Genomic DNA, 22,800 nt, shown 5'->3' with positions numbered 1-22,800 from the left:
GACTGGGAATGACTGGTCACTATGACACACACTGACCACCAGGGGGCAGACGCTCAATGCAGGAGCTGCCTCTGGTGGTCAGTGTGCTCCCACAGGGGGAGCTCTGCTCAGCCACAAGCCAGGCTGACGGCTGCCAGCACAGCAGTGGTGGCGGGAGCCTCTCCTGCCTCCTCAGCAGTGCTAAGGATGTCCGACTGCAGCTTAGGCCTGCTCTCCCTGCTGGCAAGTGGACATCCCCCAAGGGCTCCCGGGCTGCCAGAGGGATGTCTGATTGCCAGCTTAGGCCCGATCCCCTGGGAGCGGGCCTAAGGCAGCAGGTGGACATCCCCCGAGGGGTCCCAGACTGCGAGAGGGCACAGGCCGGGCTGAGGGACCCTCCCTAGTAGTCTGAGTGCACAAATTTTTGTGCACTGGGCCTCTAGTATGATTATAAGATGCTCTGTGGGCTATACATTGCTTTATGACTTTTCTCTATCTAAATCCATATACTAATCACAAAATTTTATATCATATTCTTCTTTCTCTCCATGGTATACTAAGGTAATTGATTGAAACTTAAACCTGTAATTTGTACATAAGGATAACTGCGACATCTATATTCTGTGAGTACATGTAAACAATTTGCTTCAACAAAAGTAACATCATAATTATATATAACTAGAGGCCCGCATTGAGTGTCTGCCCCCTGGTGGTCAGTGTGTGTTATAGTGACCAGTCATTCCCAGTCGTTCTGCTGTTAGGGTCAGTTTGCATATTACCCTTTTACTATATAGGATAGAGGCCTGGTGCATGGGTCAGGGCCGGCTGGTTTGCCCTGAAGGGTGTCCCGGATCAGGGTGGGGGTCCCGCTTGGGTGCCTGGCCAGCCTGGATGAGGGGATGATGGCTGTTTGCAGCTGGTCACACCCCCTTCAGGGTGAGGGTCCCCACTGGGGTGCCTGGCCAGTCTGGGTGAGGGGCTGAGGGCCGTTTTCAGGCTGGTGGGTGACTGAAGCTCCGAACCTCTCCTTTTTTTCTTTCTTTTTTTATTCTGGGATTTATTTACCTTCTATGGCTGTCACTGGAACTGAGAGTCGGCTTTAGCTCTGAGGCTCGGCTCCAGCTCTGAGACCTTGGCTGCTGAAAGCAGGTATCTGGGTTTGTTTTGCTTCTATAATTGAAACACTGTTGCAGCTCCAGCTCTGAGGCCCGGCTGGCTGAAAGCAGGTTTCTGGAGCTTGTTTAGCTTCTATAATTGCAACATTGTTTCTTAGAGTGCAGCTCAGAGGCCGGCAGTGGCAGGCGGGGAACCTTGGCTTCCTCCATCACTGGAGCAAGCAAGCCTCCTGTTCGCTTCAGCTGCCTGGCTGCCGGCCGCCATCTTGGTTTGCAGTTAATTTGCATATCGCCCTGATTAGCCAATGGGAAGCGTGTCGGAGGTACGGTTAATTACCATGTTTGTCTATTATTAGATAGGATTACAAGGCTGAGGTCCATTCTGGATAGTTAATTCTCGTTCTCTTTTTCTACTGGAATGGGTTATTTCTTGTGCAATATTCTAAATTGGAAATACCTTTTAAAAAGCCCTGACTGGTGTTTCTCAATGGTTAGAGCATTGGCCCATGCACCAAAGGGTCTTGGGTTCGATTCCCAGTCTAGAGCACATGTCTGGGTTGCAGGTTCAATCTCTGGCCCTAGTTGGGGTGCATGTGGAAGGCAACAAATCATGTGTCTCTCACATCGATATTTCTCTCTATATATCTCTATACACACACACACACACACACACACACACACACACACATATCCTATATAATAAAACCCCAATATGCAAATCGACCGAACGGCAGAACGACCAGTCGCTATGACATGCACTGACCACCAGGGTGCAGATGCTCAATGCAGGAGCTGCCCCCTGGTGGTCAGTGCACTCCCACAGGGTAAGCTAGGCTGATGGCTGGCAAGTGCAGTGGCGGTGGCAGGAGATTCTCCCACCTCCACAGCAGCGCTAAGGACCTCTCTGGGGATGTCCCACTACTGGCTTAGGCCAACTCCCGGGTTAAGCCGGCAGTTGGACATCCCCCGAGGGGTCCCGGACTGCGACAGGCCAGGCTGAGGGACACCCCCACCAGTGCATGAATGTCATGCACCAGGCCTCTTGTGTGTGTGTGTGTGTGTGTGTGTGTGTGTGTGTGTGTATGTGTGTGTGTATCTATATATCTTTCCTCTTCCCTCCCTCCCTTTCACTCTCTAAAAAAATCAATGGAAAAAAATATCCTCAGGTGAGGATTAACAAAAGAGGATTGAATAGTTATATCACTTTTCCTTGTAATGATTTAAATTATCATAGAAATTTGTTTTTTTAAAGCAAACTTGTTGGGGCTAGTTTCCCTGTTACACTTGTCCTGGAATTTCCCTAGCTTCTTACTGTTAGGACGGAGAGAGCCCAGGTTCGGATACATGCAGACGTGTGATGAGATAATGGACCCTCCCTGAATTTCTAACAGATCAGCGTGCCAGACACAGATACTGGCCCCTCCCTGGAATCCACACGACCCCCACACAGATACTGACTCCTTTCTGAATACCCTGCTGACCCCCTGCAGCGGAAACTTCCTCAGTTCATGTCCCCGCCCCTCACCCAACCACAGTATAAAAAAAGCGCCCCCCTCCTTGTTGGCTCGAATCCACGGGCCCTGTCTTTGGGGTTCGTGGGTCGCCTGGGGACGCAGAATAAAACCTTTCCTTTTCTTTCCTTTCTGATTGACTCGACTCTCTTTATTTCCTACGCCACCTCCTGAGCCACCTAACCTAACACTTACTATTTTATAAAGACCTATTATTAGCCCTATCCAGTTGGCTCAGTGGTCAGAGTGTTGGCGTACAGACTGAAGGGTCCCAGGTTCGATTCCAGTCAAGGGCACATGTCCAGGTTGCAGGCTCCATCCCTAGTAGGGGGCATGTTGAAGGCAGCTGATCAATGGTTTCTCTCGTCATTGATGTTTCTAACTCTCTCTCCTTCTCTTCCTCTCTGGAATCAATAATAAATAAATAAATGATAAAGACCTATTATTAAATCCTAGTAATTAAGACAGAGGGATATTGGGTGTGATGCAAAGATACAACAGAACCCAGAAGCAGGACCATGAACAGGTGGGCATTTGATTAATAACAAAGGCAGCACTTCAGAGCACTCAGGAAGACAGACTTTTCAATAAATATGGGAAAACAAAATTAAAAAAAAATTTTTTTAAAAAGCAAACTTGTTGGAACCAAATATAAATATTCACTAGCATATTGTCTATAAGGTTACCATATTCATCTGGGAAATATAAGAATAACCAAAAAGGCATACTTTGAAGAAATATACTTATGGAAATAAATATATACAATATAATGTTGTAAATTGTGAATATTCAATAAATGAGCCATGCCTGCATATTCAAAATTGTATCACCAAAATTAATCAGTATGCTTTTAAAAATAATTTTCTCTTTAAAAAGAACTTATAGCCAAAACCGGTTTGGCTCAGTGGATAGAGCGTTGGCCTGCGGACTGAAGGGTCCCGGGTTCGATTCCGGTCAAGGGCATGTACCTGGGTTGCGGGCACATCCCCAGTGGGAGATATGCAGGAGGCAGCTGATCGATGTTTCTCTCTCATCGATGTTTCTGACTCTCTATCTCTCTTCCTTCCTCTCTGTAAAAAATCAATAAAATATATTAAAAAAAATAAAATAAAATAAAAAGAACTTATAAATGTGTATAAAATATACAAAATTTTTAATACTGTGAATAGAACTTGTTAGTTCTACAAATTGCACTAGTGTTAAATTAAGGTCACAGCTGGAAATTGCAGTGTAGATACATTTTATCAGAATGGGGAAGTTGACTGTATTTCTAAGAAAATATTTCAATTAAACAGTTGTTGGTTGAGTCTCAGAGGGAAGGTGGGGTGGGTGGGAAGAGATTAACCAAAGAACTTATATGCATGTATGCATAACCCATGGACACAGACAATAGTGTGGTGAAGGTATTGGGGGGGGGGCGTGGAGTGGAGGAGATCAATGGGGAAAAAATGGGACATGTGTAATACTTTTAGCAATAAACATAATTTTTTTTTAAAGTTGTATATTTTTTCGCCTGGCTGGCATGGCTCAGGGGATAAGCATTGACCTATGAACCAGGAGGTCATGGTTTGATTACTAGTCACAGCACATGCCTGGGTTGCAGGCTTAATCCCCAGTGGGGGCCATGCAGGAAGCAGCTGATCAATGATTCTCTCTCATCATTGATGTTTCTATCTCTCTCTCCCTCTCCCTTCCACTCAGAAATCAATAAAAAAATATATTTTTTAAAAGTTGTATATTTTTTAGTAAGAATAAAATGTTTGGTAAATAAATTTTCTTTAGTGAATTCTATATGTTCTGTGATTTTCAAGAGCATTTTCGGGTCATCATAAAATCATATTATTTCCTTCACCACCCTAAGTGACAAATCTGAAGGAAGAGAAACATTTTTATACAAGCAGATTACTTTTGCCCAAAAGCAATTGCGTTTCAGGGCCCATTCCAGTTTAGTCACAAATTTTGTCAATAGTGATTCTATTTAGGCAAGTCTCCATTACCTTTTCAAATTTTTCCAAATTAGCTGCCCATTTTAGTTCCAAGACAACACCGTAATCATTAATTACTCCTTCTGAGCAGAGAAGACAGACTCTCTTTTACTCAAAGCATTTACAATTGGCAGGCCCTGTATGCTTTCCCAGTGTCAACATCAGTCGCTTTATAAGCCCGGTTTGCCAATGAACAAAAGGAGTTTGAAGAAAGCAATGGGGGAACAGTGAAGAGTGAAAGAGCTGAGCCTCTGGTCCAGCATTACAACGGGAGCACTTGCTGGGGTTCAAAGTTCTTCAACTTTGTGTTTCTAGTGCCCAATTCTCTCCACCCCCCACCGTCTCCACACTCTGCAGCCCCTGCCTGTCCAGCACCTATTTACACTGACACAAGAGCATGTGCATTTCAACCACTGGTTGATTTGTCTTCTGAGACTCCTCTCCTGATCTCAACCCCATAAATCCTTATTCTTAACCACATACCCTTTGAGCATCAGAATTGCCTGGTCTTGGGCCTGAAAAGACCCATCTATTTCTCAAAGCACAAAGACATAAATGAGATTCTGAAGTGAAATAGTTGCTGAGCCCAAGAATTAAGAGAAGCCTTTGTGTTCTCTCAGAGCTGCAGTTGGAGCTTGCTGGGGTTTGCTCTGGCAGGTTTCAGAAAGTCTGTTAGAAACAACAGAAGCACAGACCTTTAGATCTGGAAGGGTGATGCTTAGCCTTCATCTCTTCTCAATTCCTCATGTTAGAGACGAGAACATGCATGATAGAACGTGTGCCTCTCAAGATCACAATCTGTGTCTGGATTACACGGATCAAGGTCAGAGAACATCGGACATTCTTGTTGACAATGTACACAAGAAAATTAATTCTTAACGTAAAGCTAGGAATACACTAATATAAAAAAGTCCCCATGACAAAATAATTATTAAAGGGGGGAGGAGTAGATTTCTTATATAGAGACTAGAGGCCCGGTGCACAAAATTTGTGCAGGGAGGGGGTGTCCCCTCAGCCAGCCTGCACCCTCTCCAATCCGGGACCCCTTGGGGGATGTCCAACTGCCGGTTTAGGCCTGGGATTGGGCCTAAACTGGCAGTCGGACATCCCTCTCACAATCCTGGACCGCTGGCTCCTAATCTATTCTAGATTTATTTGACCTGCATTATATTATTATGTAATGAAAATGTTTTCTGAAGGTCCCATCAATAACACAAAGTGCCAGTAGTGCCTGGCACAACATCCCATAGTATAGACCGCACTTAAACTACACCATCGGAAACAAATAGAATTCACAACCTAAGAATCAACCTGGAACCCAGGTCCTCTACGGTGGAGTTAGGTGTGTTTTAATTCCAGGTAATTGATTAGGCCTAATCACCAAAACAGAAAGTCTCTAACTTGCCAGCAGTCAGTGTTATAACTGGGGTATCCCAATGAAAGGTAGCACTGGAACGAAAGCACAGACTCTAATGTTAATTCACCCACATTCTGCCTACTGGGCCCATTCTTCTCCCAAATTACACCCCCATGTATCTTTTGCATGCAGAGCTCTCTCTGAAGCTATGAGAGTTTCATGCGTGGGAAATCGGGAATCAAAGCTGCTTTATACAAAACATATGGTTGAGTCCAGGAGCTGCTGAAAAATTCATGTTATGGTCTCCCTGTGAGGAGCTCATTGGAATATGAGATCCTCAAGTTTTTGCATTTCTTGTGCCTAGGTGTTTAAATTAGCGGCCTCAATCCTATCGCACCAGGATTTGTTTTCATGTGTAGTTTCCTTGGATATTTTTTTCTTTTTAACCTACTTTGCTAAAAAGAAAAAAAGGAGCCAACTAGGAAAAGAAGGCAGGGGCGGGGAAAGAATAAATCATTATGCAGCTCTCAACCTCCACAGGGAAACAGCAGTACAAACCCACAGATCCAGAATTGTCAAGCAATAGGCTGTTTGTTTATAAGTCACAGAACCAGTTACATAACTAGAAAAATGAGGGAAATCAAGTGAGTGTTTGAACCGGACAACTGATACTTTTTGAATTAGGCAAGAGACTTTGTCTCTGAAATAGAGTCATGCAGATGTTCTGTTTGCTTATTTTTAGTTGCTTTACAAATTTAGTTTTTGAGTTTATTATTCCAAAAGTACAGTGTTTCTATGCAGACAATGACCCCTCATTCTTTATCATTGATTTTAGATACCTGACAACACTTTCTCACCATGGGAGTTGTTGAAGTATCAGCATGCAAATTTATAAGGGAAATTGGAATAGCTTTTTATCTGCTGGCCTAGAATTCCTGTCAGACTTAGCAGGAGAATGTACTTACTGTATGTCCAATTGTTCAGTTCCTTTTTTTTTTTTTTAAATATTTTTTATTGATTTTTTACAGAGAGGAAGGGAGAGGGACAGAGAGTTAGAAACATCGATGAGAGAGAAACATCGACCAGCTGCCTCCTGCACACCCCCGACCAGGGATCTGCCCGCAACCAAGGTACATGCCCCTGACCGGAATCGAACCTGGGACCCTTCAGTCCACAGGCCGACGCTCCATCCACCGAGCCAAACTGGTTTGGCTCAGTTCCTTTTTAAAAAATATATTTTTTATTGATTTGAGAGAGGAAGGGAGAGGGAGAGAGAGATAGAAACATCAATGATGAGAGATAATCATTGATTGGCTGCGTCCTGCATGCCCTACACTGGGGACCAAACCCACAACCCAGGCATGTGCCCTGACCAGGATTTGAACCATGACCACCTGGTTCATAGGTCGACACTCAACCACTGGGCCACACCAATAGGCCTAATGGTTCAGTTCTAATTCCCCCATCCCTTACCCCATGATGTCTTTTTTTTATTGGTTACTTGTTTTATTTTTATTTTTTTGTTTAAGTTCTAGGGCCATATAATGTTTATAAAATGAAGAGCTTTAAAAATATGTCCATGTAAACAAATGTTTTTGGATCTGAGACAGTATAAATATTTCAACTCTAAAAAATAAAAGTTAGAAAACCAAATGATTTAAATAGGTCATTATATTGGCTGATAATATATTTCATAAATAACTTAAGCTGCTCTCAATGAAACTCTTAAATTTGAAAGTCTTTATGATCTTTTAAATACCTGCCTTTATATTTTATACTCCCTAAAAATGTTATTTTTTCATAAAATCTTACAGAGCTTAGTGCTATAAGAGTATATAATTAATCAATCTCATATAGCAAGTTAAACTCAAATTACTGAGGTTTCAGTTGATAAGTTTAAGGGACATTGTTTTCTTTCTCGTGTACCTAACTTGTTCTTCAAACTGGGTCAGTTTAGTGTTATAAGTTACTCTTACTAGTAGAGAAAATCCTAGGGGAATTGTTGGAGAAGAATAATGTTTTTCACCAGGCAGACAAAAGCTGAATTCTTGCCCTCAGGGACCTTCTCAGGATGCTTTCTGTAAATGGTGCCCCAGCCCCTATACCCCGAGGGAGCTGCACACCTGAGATGTGGTGCCCAGGGCCGCTCAGCTCCCCTGTCTGCCACAACAGACACTGAGAGTAGGGATTAAGTCCATGTCTATCTTTCAAGGTGTATGGGGAACGGCTATTGTGTTTTTGTTTGAATCTTAACATAGAGAAAGGTATTTGTTGGCCTCTGTCCTTTTACCTGATTTAAGGTAGGGCTGAGATGATTTACAGTCTAGAGATAAGAGAAGTGCAACCAACTACAGTACAATGAAAGACCTAAGTTCCTTGGTAATGTTTCAATAAATGTATGTTCTCACCCAGGAGCATCATCCAGCCTCCTTAATTAGGGGTCTGATGTTTACCAGTTTAGAGCAGTGATATCTATACTAATAAAAGGGTAATATGTTAATTAGGGTGGATGTCTTCTGGATGTCCATCTGGACAAAACCACAGCGGCTTCGAGGCCCGGGGCTCATGGCAGCCGTGGGCTCACAGCAACCTGGGCTCATGGCAGCTGTGGGCTCAGGCAGCCGTGAGCCCTGGTGGCTGTGAGTCCTGGGGCTCAGGCCTCGCAGCAGCCGCGGCTGGAAGTGGCAGCAACAGCAGGTGATGGAGGCAGCGCCTTCCCCTGATCAGCCTGGTCACCTCCCACTGAGGGAGTCCAGTCAGTAGGACATCCCCTGAGGGCTCCTGGACTGTGAGGGGGGCAGGCCACGCTGAGGGACTCCCCCCACAAGTGCACGAATATTCATGCACGGGGCCTCTAGTATGTTTGATAAGGATTCTCCATCCATCTAATTGTCAGTGAATATTCAACAGAGTGAATGAGTCAAAACGAAAAGTTAAAGATGGATATCAACCTAAGACTGATTTCTCTCAATTGCTATTCAAATTCATAGGTGCTTCTGGATTTTAAGGCCACATTGTTCCAATAATAGACCATGATGATGATTTATGTAATTTATGTGCAGGTAAATTGTGTGAACAAAATTTTATACATATTCTTATATTGTATGGGTTATTGTTCACTATTTAAAGATTGTGATAGTGTGCAGAGGTGCCTGTAATATTTTATTAACTTTATTTTATCTTGCCTGCTGTTCAAAGGCATATGAAAATATATTATCATTTAAGATTGTAATCACAATTATAATACTACTTTAACAATAGTACCTTAATTAAAGTAATGAGCTTAACCTTTCAAAATACTCCTAGGTATATGAACTAATTTAGGCATTATTAGAGTTCATTATTACTTATATACATTGCTCTGAGATGTGAAATGGCATCTTGTCTTAGACATTTCAAAAATTAAGTATACTTTATTTCTATAAGTATATTATACTTTAATACAAAGTTTACAAGGCTCAGAGAGCAACATGCACTTTAATTGGGTGTAAGATATTTACTAAGACAGAGTGAACTAAGTCAATTCTCAAAAAAGGATATATGTAGCTTTTGTTTCTTCAATAACATTTTTTTGAAGTGTCTTTTTAAAGTGACTTTAAACTACCTATCCTACAAAATAACTTCTAACTGATGATGTGGGGATGGTCTTCAGCTCTCTGGGGAGGAGACTGAAGTTTCATTACAATATCTTAGTGTAATATTTAAGTTCAAAGAAAGGATAGGCACAGAGAGGAGAAGAAATGCCTGTGTGCACTTCTTGGAGGCCATTGTTTGAGGTGGCGGAATGAGAATGGACTGTGTCCAATGGTGGGGGTTTAAATCTCTGCTCTATCACTGAAACTCACTGAGGCTCAGCTTTCTCATCTATAATTTGAGAAGGTTGCTTTGCAGAGTTGGTGCTCAATACTATTAATGCTCACAGGGGACCTCAACCAAATGACCTAATGTCATCTGGACATCAACCAAATGACTTAAAGGGGTTTCTTTTAAGTGCTAGAATTAAATAATTATAAAACAAATGAAGCAATTCCCCTTCACTAGTGAGTAGTTGAAAACATCACCAAAGATGGTAGAATACCCTGTTAAAATGGTTTTTATAAGTCCCTTTTCCTTTGGCTTTCATCAACTATAAATAAAAGTGACTCTATTCATAGTCTAAAGCTGAGGAAATAAGCTTTTGTCACATGCTAATGTTTTCACCTCAGGAAAATAATTGTTCCTAGGAACGCCAAAAACGTCCCTACACTTAATCCTACTGTTTGAAGTATAAAAATTTGTATTTTTTTTTTTGCCTGAGTTGAAAAACCAAGGACTGTTCTAAAAACTTTAAGCAATGATCCATGTAAATTCTAAGTTATGAATTACCTGTGGACCTTAATGTAGCACATTATTAATACTAATTAATTTTTACCGACACCCCTGTGGTGAAAGCATTATCATCCCTCCTCCCTTTGCCAGGCAGGGAGAGGAAGATTCCAGGAGACCAAGCAGCTCCCCTCGGGGGACGGGGGACGGGACGTGTGGAAGAAGCTGCCAGAAAACCGAGCCCAGGAGGTTGGCATTCGAGCCCAATTGTTTACAATTTAAGAAGAGACGCATTCCTGCTGGATAAAAAGATTTCTGCTTCTCTTTAGATTGATAGAGTGTGTGCATGTGGCGGGAGAGGTTGGTGTGTCCTACTGAGACTCCCCAAATGTTAGCCATTTGTTTCCAGGACCTGCAATCACAAATTATTTTTGGTAATGCAAACACTTCAGTCTTTGAGACCTAAATTTACTCAGTGAGCTTCAAATTGTTCCTCTCTAAGTGGACTAAGAATGGAATTTAGGAAGAACCATGAAGACCGAAAGCAATAAGGAAAAGACCTTCCCCTTTTCAAATAAGTGATTTACTTGTTTATTGTGGTTTTATTTTTAGATTTTTGTCTCAATCACTGTAATTTGTAAGGTAATTCAGAGATTATTTCATAATCTCTTCCTCTATCTCAACTATTGAGCATATAGAGGGCATTTATTAGCTAAAACACAATACCCTGTACATTGACCAGGGACTAGTATAGAATGTTGTATAGGGTACCACCATGTATAAATAATTTTACCCTTTCAAACATTCAGTTAATATAGCACTTTATTCATTTAACCAAGTAATTTGTGACTGAAGAATCCCAGGAATGAGCCAGAAATCACTGTGATGACTTCAATTTAGTTAAATTTGGTAAACACCTAGTGCTATTTCTTCTTCAAATTTGATGACTAGTGTCTGGTTTATGATTTTTAAAAAACAGAAAGAAATTGAATGTGTCAAGAGCCAGCATACCATACATTTGTCCAAATTTTATTTTCCAGAAAATCACTTATCTTAGCTAAGAATAAATGCTAGAGGCTGCTTGACTATCAGTATTGGATAGTATGAAAAATGGGATTCACTATCACTGACTAGTTTTTTGCACCAGAATAAACTGCAATATTGGTTTATATAACACCCAGATAACTCTTTTCTGTCAGATTTTTGGAGCTGCGATATTTAAAGTTATTTAAAATAACACCTTGAAATTGTTGCCTGTAATATAGAAAAATAGGATTGAATTTGGTCTTATGAGATAGGTTTCAGCTTCAAGGTACTGCAGTGTATTTCTGAAAATGAGCCTTGCAAATGTTTTCCACTAGAATATTTATGGATATAGTAATTTAGGCAGTCATTCCCTAGAGTAGATTATGACATGCCAGTAGCTGAAAGATGAGAATAAAACCTAAAGTGTCCAGTTGCAAGTTGAGAAAGACATTTAAAAACAACAAACACACACATTTATAAAATCGTTTAAAAAGAAGATTGGTACTATGTTAAAAAGGTCCACACGTTTGGAAAACTGTCTTCATGACTTCTTCTGATAGATCACGTTCTTTCCTGTTCCTGGGTTAGAATAAATAACTCCTGAAATTTTAATTATGGTCTTTCAAACAAGACAAAACCAGTTGAGCTGCTTTATTTCATCTCCTGAGCCAGGAATTGAGGCCAACAGTCATGAAAAGATAACTACAAGTTGACTTTTTGTGTTTTGTAGGTTAATACCCACAATGAAGGGGGTGAGTTGTTTATGTTCTTAAACATCAGTTCAGAAGGAATGAAAGGGTCTTGATATTACTCTTAATCATATTATTTCTACTCTTTTTTCTGGCAAAGAATTTTTAAATGTCCTCCGTAAAGCCCTTCCTATGCAGAAATTACTGAGTTCAAGTACATGCTAAATGCCACTGTTGCTACTGATAACTACACAGGCAGGGAACAAAATTAAAGTCATTCATGTACAGTTTAAGAGCCTTGGCAGATTGGTGTCCTTACGACCATCACATTCTAGAGACCTTTCTAAATCACGAGTCGCAAGAAATAGAGAGTAAAGAACCTAAGAACAAAATGAGACGAGACTGTTTCACTGAGCCGTCCCTTTTCCCTCTGGGGCCTATTAAGTTCTATACAAACAAGGTTGCCTCTTATTTTGGCTCACTTGGCACTGGTACACACCCCTTAGGTGAGTGGAGCCAGCCCTCTAGAACTGTCTGTCTCATCTTGAACAGTTTGTTTATTCATATTCCAGTCGCTCTTTTTTTTCATGCCTGTTTTTCACTTGATGATATCAGAGTATCTGATGCTGATCAAATCAATTTCAGAATAGGACATTAACGTGGTCCTGGGTATGTCCCCCTCACTGGCACGCATTGCCTGACATCTGGGCAGGAAAACAATTGCTCACTGAGTTACAAGGCTTGCCAGGCCAAGAACTAAACAGAGAAGAAAGGAACCCATTTTAAAAGCCACGTCCTTTAGATGACATATGCAGAAGCTATGTTGGCATTCCATCACCGACAGTCTTCTTATTCAGGTGTCAACATTTATCTGAACGTGGAGGATAACAGAGCCAAAGAGCCAAAAATGTGTTTACTTTGGCCTCATAAAATTCATGCTTGGGAAACTCTTAGGGGAATGGCGTCTTCTGCATGTTCACACATAACACCCATTACTGTTAATAAGGGATAACCACGGACGTTGAAAAGAAAACATGCCCTTTAGAATTGAACTTAGACCTTGGGGATAAGAGATCTCCCCAGCTAACAGCTGATGGGAATTGTACAGTCTCAAATTTGCTCCCTGATGACCTGACATCATTGAAGCCAGGTTCATCCAGGGGTAGCCAAGAAGAAAAGTGTTTTTGTTTGTTTGTTTGTTTGTTTTTAATTTTTTATTGATTAAGGTATTACAAATGTGTCTTTATCCCCCCATTGTCCCCTCATCCCCCCAGTCTTGCCCTCACCCTCACTCCCAGTTGTCTGCGTCCATTGCTTATGCTTATATGCATGCATACAAGTTCTTTGGTTGATCTCCCCCACTAACCCCCACCCTCCCCTACCTTCCCTCTGAGGTTTGAGCATCTGATCGATGCTTCTCTGTCTCTAGATCTGTTTTTGTTCATCGGTTTATGTTTTGGGAAAAAAAAGTGATTATAATTCAGGCTTTTAAATTAAGTCACAGAAGTCCCTACCTAATTACATCATGAAAACAAGGCTCATACTCCAAGTTCCTAGGAAAGAGAAGGTGTGGTGGATTTTTTCTTATTTACTACTTTCAATCAACCATGCTTAATTTGTTTTTCTTAAAAATAATAGAATTAAACCCATATAAAATTACATTAAATGTTTCAATAATGAAACCAATTTACATTTAAATTTTAAGGATTCACGGTAAGGGGGAAAGGTGGTAAAAATAACTGACCCACAGAAACTCACAGACTTTGCGTTATATCCCATCGTTAACCTTCTTGACCCCAAATGTGAGCAAGGTGCCAGCAGTCACAGAAGGAACACAGTGTTCAGAAATCATTATGGGTGGAACCTGATGGGAGGTGCTGAGAAACAGGCAAAAAGTAACCGAAAAGCATGTTCTTGCCTTTAAAAAATGTATAACGAAGCCTAGATATCTGTACAAAGCACATGGATCAATTTACATTCACTTTCTTGTCTGAACCTTTTTTCTCACCTTTGAAAAGGAGAATGGACGAAGGGGTTAAGGAGGAGGAAAAGCCCAGGCCCTCAGCAAGCAGGTCCCTGAGGAATCAGAGCCCTTCACTGTCTTCAGAACAGGACAGGGATTAACAAGACAAACTTTGAAAACAAGCCTAGAAAGGGAATGGGAACAATACTGCCACTTTACAAGGAGGGTGAGGAAATCAAGTAAGATGCCATATAATAAGTGCTTAGCACAGGTTTGGGCCAATAGCAAGAGCTCAAAGAAACAGTGGTCTTATTAATGATGGGCAGTTGCTAACACCCCTTTAATGTCTAGGACCCTTTGCATGGGAAGTTTCTGACTCTCCTCTCTGGTATTTATGGGTGGCTCAACTGGCCGCACAGGGAGTGTCATGTACAACTCTTATCACATTGGTCACTTTCTTCTTGGCCTTGATCCAAAGGCTTACTGAGCACACTGCCCCTACTGGAGGGGGGCGGGGGTGGGAGGTAAGAAGGTGAAGAATCACTCAGGTCCCGTGAGGATCGAGACCAGGGGCAGGCCTCAGCCAAGCCAGAGCCAGTGCAGACACTCTTGGCTTTGCACCCTTTGGAACAGAAGAGCTTTACTCACCAGGCTGGCCTCGCTGGTATCCCCAAGAGAGCACACACGTGTTTTCACTAAGTCCTGGGAGGTTTCGCTAAGTCTAGGGTTAGGAATCTCAGGCCCCTGGGTTTGGAATGAAATTTTGTTTCAGAACAAAGGACAACACATTAGCTAGCTCAGACCACTCCTTGATAGAAGAGGAGATAAGCCCCCCCCTAAAACAGGGAAAAGCCCTCTTTTTAGTGAAATCACAAATGCTGCATTATCCTGGGAGGTAGGAAGAGGACAAGCGATAACATTTCTGCCTCCTGCTTGCATCAGTTGAGGTGATGGAAGACACGCCTATCCAAGAGGATTAAGGATAAGTGGATGGAAGGAAAGGCCTGGTCTTGGAATCAGGGAGCCTGGGATCAAGGGTACCATCACGGAGAAAGGTCATATTATTTTTATGCATCTGATTAAGATTTGACTTGGGAATATAATTGTAAGGTGGAGCTCTTAAGGTGGACCTGAATGTAGGTGAACCAAACTGTGTACAACTTAGATTGATGCCGAAAGAATATTCTTTTTACTGGAAATGTTTTGATATAAATTAAATAAAAATTCGGTATCTCATATCTGAAGTGAAATAAGAGGGAAGTAGGGGGCTTTGAGCTCTAAGCTCAGAGAACACATGCTAATAATAAGTGGTGAATTAATGTGTTTCACTCTTTAAAGTCAGAAGTTAGACCCACATGCAGGTGCCATGGATAAGCACAGGACACTTCAAGGCCATCCCATCTGTGCTGCCACTAGTGCCACCTAGTGGCAGCCAAGAGGATGTGTAAGCAGCTTATAAAAAATTGGTTTTGAAAAGTTACAAAAACATGTCAATACAATTCATTGGTAAAAACAATTTAAAATCCACAAAGATTCGGAGTAAATTGTTAAGGGTCTTTCAATTCCCTCTCCTCTTCCTTATTTAGAGCAACTTGCCTTTGCTGTGAATTTCCTCAAATCCCAATCTCTCTCTCTCTCTCTCTCTCTCTCTCTCTCTCTCTCTCTCTCTCAAAGAACACTTATTTAGTAAATCATAGAGGTATAAAAAGTAATTTCTAACAGAAATGGGCTTAGGAAACAAGTTCTAAAGGTAAAGGGAGGGACCTTGACCCTTGGGAGTGAGGAGGCTAATGGTAAAGCATTAGCGGAGGGGAGGGGAGGGATGGGGCAAGGGACCAACCTCTCTCTCTCTCTCTCTTTTATTCTTTGTCTTTTGGTCTCTGCCTCTACCTATGTCTCTCTCTCAAGCTCTCTCCCTCCCTGCACTTAGTTTTTTAAAAACATACTGTATATGATGGAGTGATAGTTTTTAGTAAACCTCTTCCCTAGCACAGCAGAAACGATCTCCAGTGGCCCCAGATGCTACACTCTGCTCACAAGTTCAAATGCCATGTCAGCTGTCAAAATATGACTAGAAGAGCTATGTGGGCACTGAAAATGCCTTCTCTTGGATGAGGTTCTTGCCTCAGACTATCCATAGCTATTATCACTTCCCCTGCCTATTTGGCCCCTTCCTTGTTCCCTGCCCTGAGCAACAGGCCCTCTTCCTCTCTACCCTGTGGCCTAAGCTGACAGCGGGCCATCTAGGTCCACACCTCTGTCTCTCCTGTCTTCTCACACTCCTCCCTGCAGAGCTCTCTGCCCTCACGTGCCATTCTCTGGCTTTAGCTTCCTCATGCCTCACCAACGCAGAAGCTTCTATACTCCTCTCCCTGCCTCCACATTGCCAACAGAGAGACCACTCTATAGCACACAGGTCATTATGCTTAAAATCCCTCCAGCTCCCATTTCCCATGGAGCAAACAGCCCAAACTGCTCAGCAGGTATGCAAAGCTCCTCCCAATCTGGTCTATGTCTCTCTCCTCCCTCACAACTCCCTACACTCCAGCTGCACGGAATTCCTTCTTCCAGAGTGGACAGTACGCCTTCCTATGCCAATACCCTGCAACACCTTCTCTGTGCCCAGAATATGCTTTCTCTTTTGTTCTCCTGATTAGATTTGACTCATTTGTCAAGATGCAGCTGAAAAATCATCCATGAAGCTGGATCCAACTCCAGCAGCCTCCTCCTCTATCCTCTCCTGTATTTTATATCCCCTTCTATTTGTAGCATCTACCACACTGTATTGTAATTACTTGGCAATAAGCAACCTGAATACTTATGGTAGTACCCTCACCACAGAGTAGCTGGCACATGAATGTGTTCTGAATGAGTAAATAAGTATTAAAGAGAAGCACTGCAGTGAACAGACCTTAGGGCAGTGATTTCCAAACTTCACTATGATAAGGATCATCTAAGGTGCTTATTAAAATGCAGATATTTTGGATTTGCTCTCAGAGTTCACATCTTTGGCAGGTCTGAAAAGGTGGAGTGCAGGAACCTGCATTTTAACAACCATCCCAGGTCATTCTCTCCTAGAATGAAAAGCAAATAGTCTGGGGAAAAAAATCAAAGAACACATTTGTTCCTCACGCTGGCATACATTGGAGAATGTGCTTATTATGCCAATAAAAGATCCGTGAGGTTGGTTGTTCTTGGCACCCCTGAGAATAAATAGATGCCAGCCCACGTGGAATAGAGAAGGCCACAGTGCAGTGAATTCCATGAAGACTCCAAAGAAGCATCAAGCTCTACATACAAGGGCTGAACTGTTTCTTGTTCAGAACAATTGTTGTCAACCCCCATGTGTTTGTTTTGTTAGAATAGTCATCATTTAGCCAGGCCCAAGCTGTTTTCATTAATATGTTGCATTTGTGTCAAGCTTCTCGTTGGATGTTCTCCAAGCGTGTTAGCAACTTTAAGCCTGTCTTCCCTCGTTCCCTGAAGGAGGAACACGCACTAGGTCACGCCAACTCAACTCGTTAGAGAGGCATTGCTCAAGAACAGCTCCAGGGCACCAGATGTAGGCGGGAGGGGGAGAGTGGGAGAATTCCCAGCCCCCTCCCCTCTGCGCTGTCTCATTTTCCCCACCCACCCTGCCAAATGCTCACTGGTGTCTTCAGCAGGTGGCTCCCACCCCTGCCTTCAAATCTGCTCACACAATTTTCCTTCCAAGAGAGATAAACTCTGAAAAGATGCACAGGTTCTAGACAAGGCAGGACGGCCAAGGACCACACTGCTCTAAGTGAAGACTCCATACAGCTCACCGCCCGGAGCTAGCAGAGACAGTGGAGAGCATGGGTTAGGCTCTGGTTCAGAAGGCAGAGCCTTTAGGCAGCAGATGCCCTTTAGGCAGGAGAACTGGTTCAGAGCACCAGTTCTCCCCGAGGTCCAGGGGCTCTGACCTCAGCCACATGATCTGCCTGGACTTGACCTGACTCCTTATTCCTGTTGTTTTCCTTCTGGTGAAGCCCCCTCAGCTCTACCCACTCAGATTTCCTCAGATCTAAAGAGGTTAACCCAGTTGAATTAACCCAGTTTCGATTTAGGTACTTCTCTGACTCCATAACTTTCTTTTTTATTATTATTTTCCATGTTTTTATTGATTTCAGAGAGGAAGGGAGCGAAACAGAGAGATAGAAACATCAATGATGAGAGAGAATCATTGATCGGCTGCCTCCTGCAGGCCCCACACTGTAGATGGAGCCCGAAACCCGAGCATGTGCCCTGACTAGGAATCAAACTGTGACCTCCTGGTTCATAGGTCAATGCTTAACCACTGAGCCACGCCAGCTGGGCTGACTCCATACTTTCTAGGTTTTTTTCCTTTTCAATTACAGTCCTTTTAGCATTCCCACTCCAGCATCACAACTCCCGACTCAATGAAGACACCACTACAGGGCCAAAGCAAGCACACATATATTCAAAGCAGATCACCTGGGAAGACATTGCACTCTTCTCGGATGGTTTATGAGGAACATTTTCCTATTGTCAGTTTCCCAGAAGGATGGCTATATGTGAAGGAAAGAGGAGAGAACCACACAGGCAGCTACCCCTGGGGAAGTCTGTTCAGTGTGTGCCCCTCTGAAATTATTCCCTGACGCTTTGTGCAGATGATTGGCAACTGTGAACTTGATTTCTTGCCTCATGGGCCACTTTGCATTAGTGTCTTCTGGTTTTTATAAATGTAAACATATAGTAAAAAAGAGATAACTCTGTGAGTGTGTGTGTGGTGTGTACAGCTCTATGGGTTTTAATACATATATAGATTCATGCAGCCGCCTCCACAGTCAGGAGGCAGCACAGGTCTATGGCCCCAGGAAACTCCCTCATAGAGCTCCTTTGAGTGTACCCGAGCTTCACCCCAGGCCTTACTCTCATAGAAATCACCAGGGAAAGGCTAGCCTCTGTAGAAAAGTTAAGAAAATTGGTCTGTGATCAATATTTAAAGGAACTTGTCATTTGGGGTTGGGTTCCATCTACAGGGTGAGGACCAGTTCCTACACTCTCAAGTCCTAAATAGATCCTTAGGTTGTCTTCCGAGGCTAGTTGGCTGAGCTATTGCCTCCTACCCAGGCAAGCAAGAGGTACCTCGCTCAGGAAAAACATCCTTGTCCTGAATGGGAACCTGATGATTTAAACCAGGGGTCCTCAAACTTTTTAAACAGGGGGCCAGTTCACTGTCCCTCAGACCGTTGGAGGGCTGGACTATAGTTTAAAAAAAAACTATGAACAAATTCCTATGCACACTGCACATATCTTATTTTGAAGTAAAAAAACAAAACGGGAACAAATACAATATTTGTATTTGCATGTGGTCCGCGGGCCGTAGTTTGAGGACCCCTGATTTAAACTTACATTCATGATACCCATTCATTTGAGTTTCACTAATATGAGTCTGAAATCATTAGGCTGTAACCATAAAACTTCTGAGAAAAAACTCTCAGTATGGTTATAGTCATTTAATCTCAATATGTGATGGTCTCGATTTGGGGAAATAAATACCAAGTTCATGCGCCCGTATCTACTCCACAACAAAATAAAAGCCTAAAGAATAAACTGTGAGCCCTGGCCATGTGGCTCAGTTGGTTGTAGCATCATCCCATACACCAGCGGTTCTCAACATGTGGGTCGCGACCCTTTTGGGGGTCGAATGACCCTTTCACAGCGGTCGCCTAAGACCATCGGGAAACACATATGTAATTACACATTGTTTTTGTGATGAATCACTATGCTTTAATTATGTTCAATTTGTAACAATGAAAATACATCCTGCATATCAGATATTTACATTATGATTCATAACAGTAGCAAAATTACAGTTATGAAATAGCAACGAAAATAATTTTATGGTTGGGAGTCACCACAACATGAGGAACTGTATTAAAGGGTCGCGGCATTGGGAAGGTTGAGAACCACTGTCTTACAGGGTCTTGTGGGAGATGCGGGCTGCGGACTTGGGGAGGTCTCAGAGCTGCCATGGGAACATGTTTTGAATACTATGCAAATCTCAGGACAGAATCCGAGAACTTAAAATCTGGAAAAGAAAATAAAAGAGGAGGGGGGGGAGGGAAGAGGAAGAGGAGGAGGAGGAGGGGGAGAGAAAGGCTGGATTGCTATAGCACAGAAAGATGGATGGATGGGTAGATAAGTGACAAAGCAAACCAGCAAAATGTTAATTGTGAAATCCAGGTGACGAGTATGTGAATGTGTTCTGTATGGGCCTTTCAATTTTCCCACATATTTCAACATTTGTCACAATAAAATGTTGGGGAGAAAAGTTTATTTTGCACCTCTGCTACAGGTCTAACAGAGGTGGGCTAGGGTCCTGCTTTATATCTTCTCTCTCTAGGACCCAGGGTGATGGATCATCTTGAAAGTGGCTGGTTGTCATGGCAAAGGGAAAGACAGCTCTGCCGGCATTGCACAGACAGCCAGATATTTCGGCCTGGAAGCGACATGCGTCGCTGCTGCTCACAACTCCTTGGCCAGAGATGCTCTCACAGGGCCTTACCCCAGGCCATGGATGTGAGTCCTATCACGTTGTAGGAAGGGCAGGGCTGGAAACACTGGGTGGGCAACATCAGTAATTACCCCGACAGAAATAAACTACTTAAAGGAACAACCGACGTCAGTACCGTCATCATTAATAATACAAACTCGAAAAGGCAGAGCCACTTAAGGCGAGGTCAGCAGGAGAACCCAGAAGCTTTTCCTCTCTAGTGCACTCGCCTTCTTTTGGTCTCCTTTAAAGGGAACAGCACTCAGCCGCTCAAGGCTAATATATTCCACACTTCTCGATGGCTGGTTTTCCAGTCATCCAGCCAGCCCGCCAGCCAGCCCGCCAGCCGGCCCGCCAGCCAGCTCTTTCTAGAATCTCATCACCTTTTTATTGAGTCAGCTCATTTTCACCATCAGTAAGAATAGGTGGACGCCGTCCAGAGAACTTAAGAAAAAGCAGAAGTTAGATGGAGGCTGATGACGCTTTTCAGAAAGGGGGTATAACAATAACATATTTGAGTCAACGATATTTCACAATTATTCTTGACTTGACATTTTAGAGGAGTCAGGAAAGCCTTCATAGCTGGGGTGACATTTCAGCTGGCCCTTGAAGGCATGTGCCAGGTAGAAAACGGAGCCGGGCATTCCAAGCCCAGGGAACAGGCTGTGCGGTGGGAGGAAACTGTCTGGCTCGCTGCTGCGTCTGAGGAGAATCACACTCGCTCCGTGGCCAGCGTCTAGAGTGCCTGTCGGGATTACTCTTCAAGCACGAGGGCAGAAGAACTAAAAATGTTGTTGCAATTTTCATTGGTTAGCAAATGGGGAGTGGAATCCTATACACACTAAGGAAAACATTTAATTCATCTTATCTAGTGCTGTAACAGCAGTTATTTAAAAAAGAAACAGTCATCTACAAGTCATTTGCTGTGTAGGGTTTCCATACTGAACACCGAGTTTCTAAAAATTGAATACTTCTAGTTATTGACAATAATTTTTAAGTTGCATATATGTTTTTAATAGATCCATAGTAAGTTTCCTTGGGAAAAGCAACTGATCTACTAGGCTGCAAGCAAATGAAGGCAAACCCACCTTCGTTAATGTGTTAAACAAACAAACGCTGCAGGAATATGGGCACAGAATGAAGTCATTTGCAATGACGTGTGTCAGGAGGAAGGTGATGGGTGGGGTGTATTAGTTAATTCTAATGCACTTTGTGAATTGGATAATATCATCATCATCATTTCATAAATGAGACAACTGCAGATCAAATAATGTGGTTTCTTATTAAAGTAGCAGTTTAAATTTGAGCCTTATATTTAAACTTCTGAGACGTTTTCCCCTCTGTAAAACAAAGATCTGACATGTGCTGCTTACCTCACAGAGTTGTCAGGAGGATGCAAAGAAATAGCAAATAGAATTTTTGACATAATTCGTGACGTTTTCCAGATTTTAAGTTCTCTGATTCTGTCCTGAGGTTTGCATATTATCCAAAACTGGGTCTTTATAAAAGAGACTTAATAAAGCCTGTTTGTGGAGACAGTCTTTTCCTACCATATCTTATAAGACGTACTACTTCAAACTATTTATTTTTAAATAATTGAAAATATTATCTCTAACCCTAGCCAGTTTGGCTCAGTGGATAGAGCATTGGTAACCAATCGATGTGTCTCTCTCATATCAGTGTTTCTCTCTGTCTTTCCCTCTTCCTTCCGGAAACGCAGAGACATTGACAACGGGGTGCGCAGAAGGAGCAGGGCCAGATCTTGATGGCCAGTGCCGGTGATGGGAGCTCCAAGAAAACAAAGCACGTGCTGCCAGTGGCTTTCGGAAGTTCTTGGTCCGCAGCGTCAGGGAGCTCGTGCTCAGCCTGCTCCCGCGTCTGCCATTGTGGAAAGGGCAGCCCAGCTGGCCATCAGGTCACCAACCCCAATGCCAGGCTGTGCAGCGAAGAAATGAGTACAGACTGTGTACACATTGTATTTGTGTTAATAAAACCATAAAATTTTGCACACACAAAAGAGAGCACCAACGTTGGCCACTATTTTCAATCTAGGCATGGAACAAGCTGCGAAAATAAGTTTTATTCCTTGAAATGCCTTCAGTTTTTCTCTTGGTATTTTTAATACTGTTGCTTGAAAAAGCATTTTGCCCTGCCTTTTAAAAATGTACTGAATAATATTATGTACAGACACGAAAGGTTTCACATACATTCATTTATTTGATCCTCACAACCATTGTACAAGGAAAGTACTACTGTTATCTCCATTTTCCAAATGATAAAGTTGAAGCACAGAGATATGAAATGTTTTGCCTGAGGTAACACAGTAAGC

Source organism: Myotis lucifugus, unplaced genomic scaffold, assembly GCF_000147115.1.
Source record: "Myotis lucifugus unplaced genomic scaffold, Myoluc2.0 scaffold_108, whole genome shotgun sequence".
Lineage (NCBI taxonomy): Eukaryota > Metazoa > Chordata > Mammalia > Chiroptera > Vespertilionidae > Myotis > Myotis lucifugus.
This window is presented reverse-complemented; position numbering follows the sequence as displayed.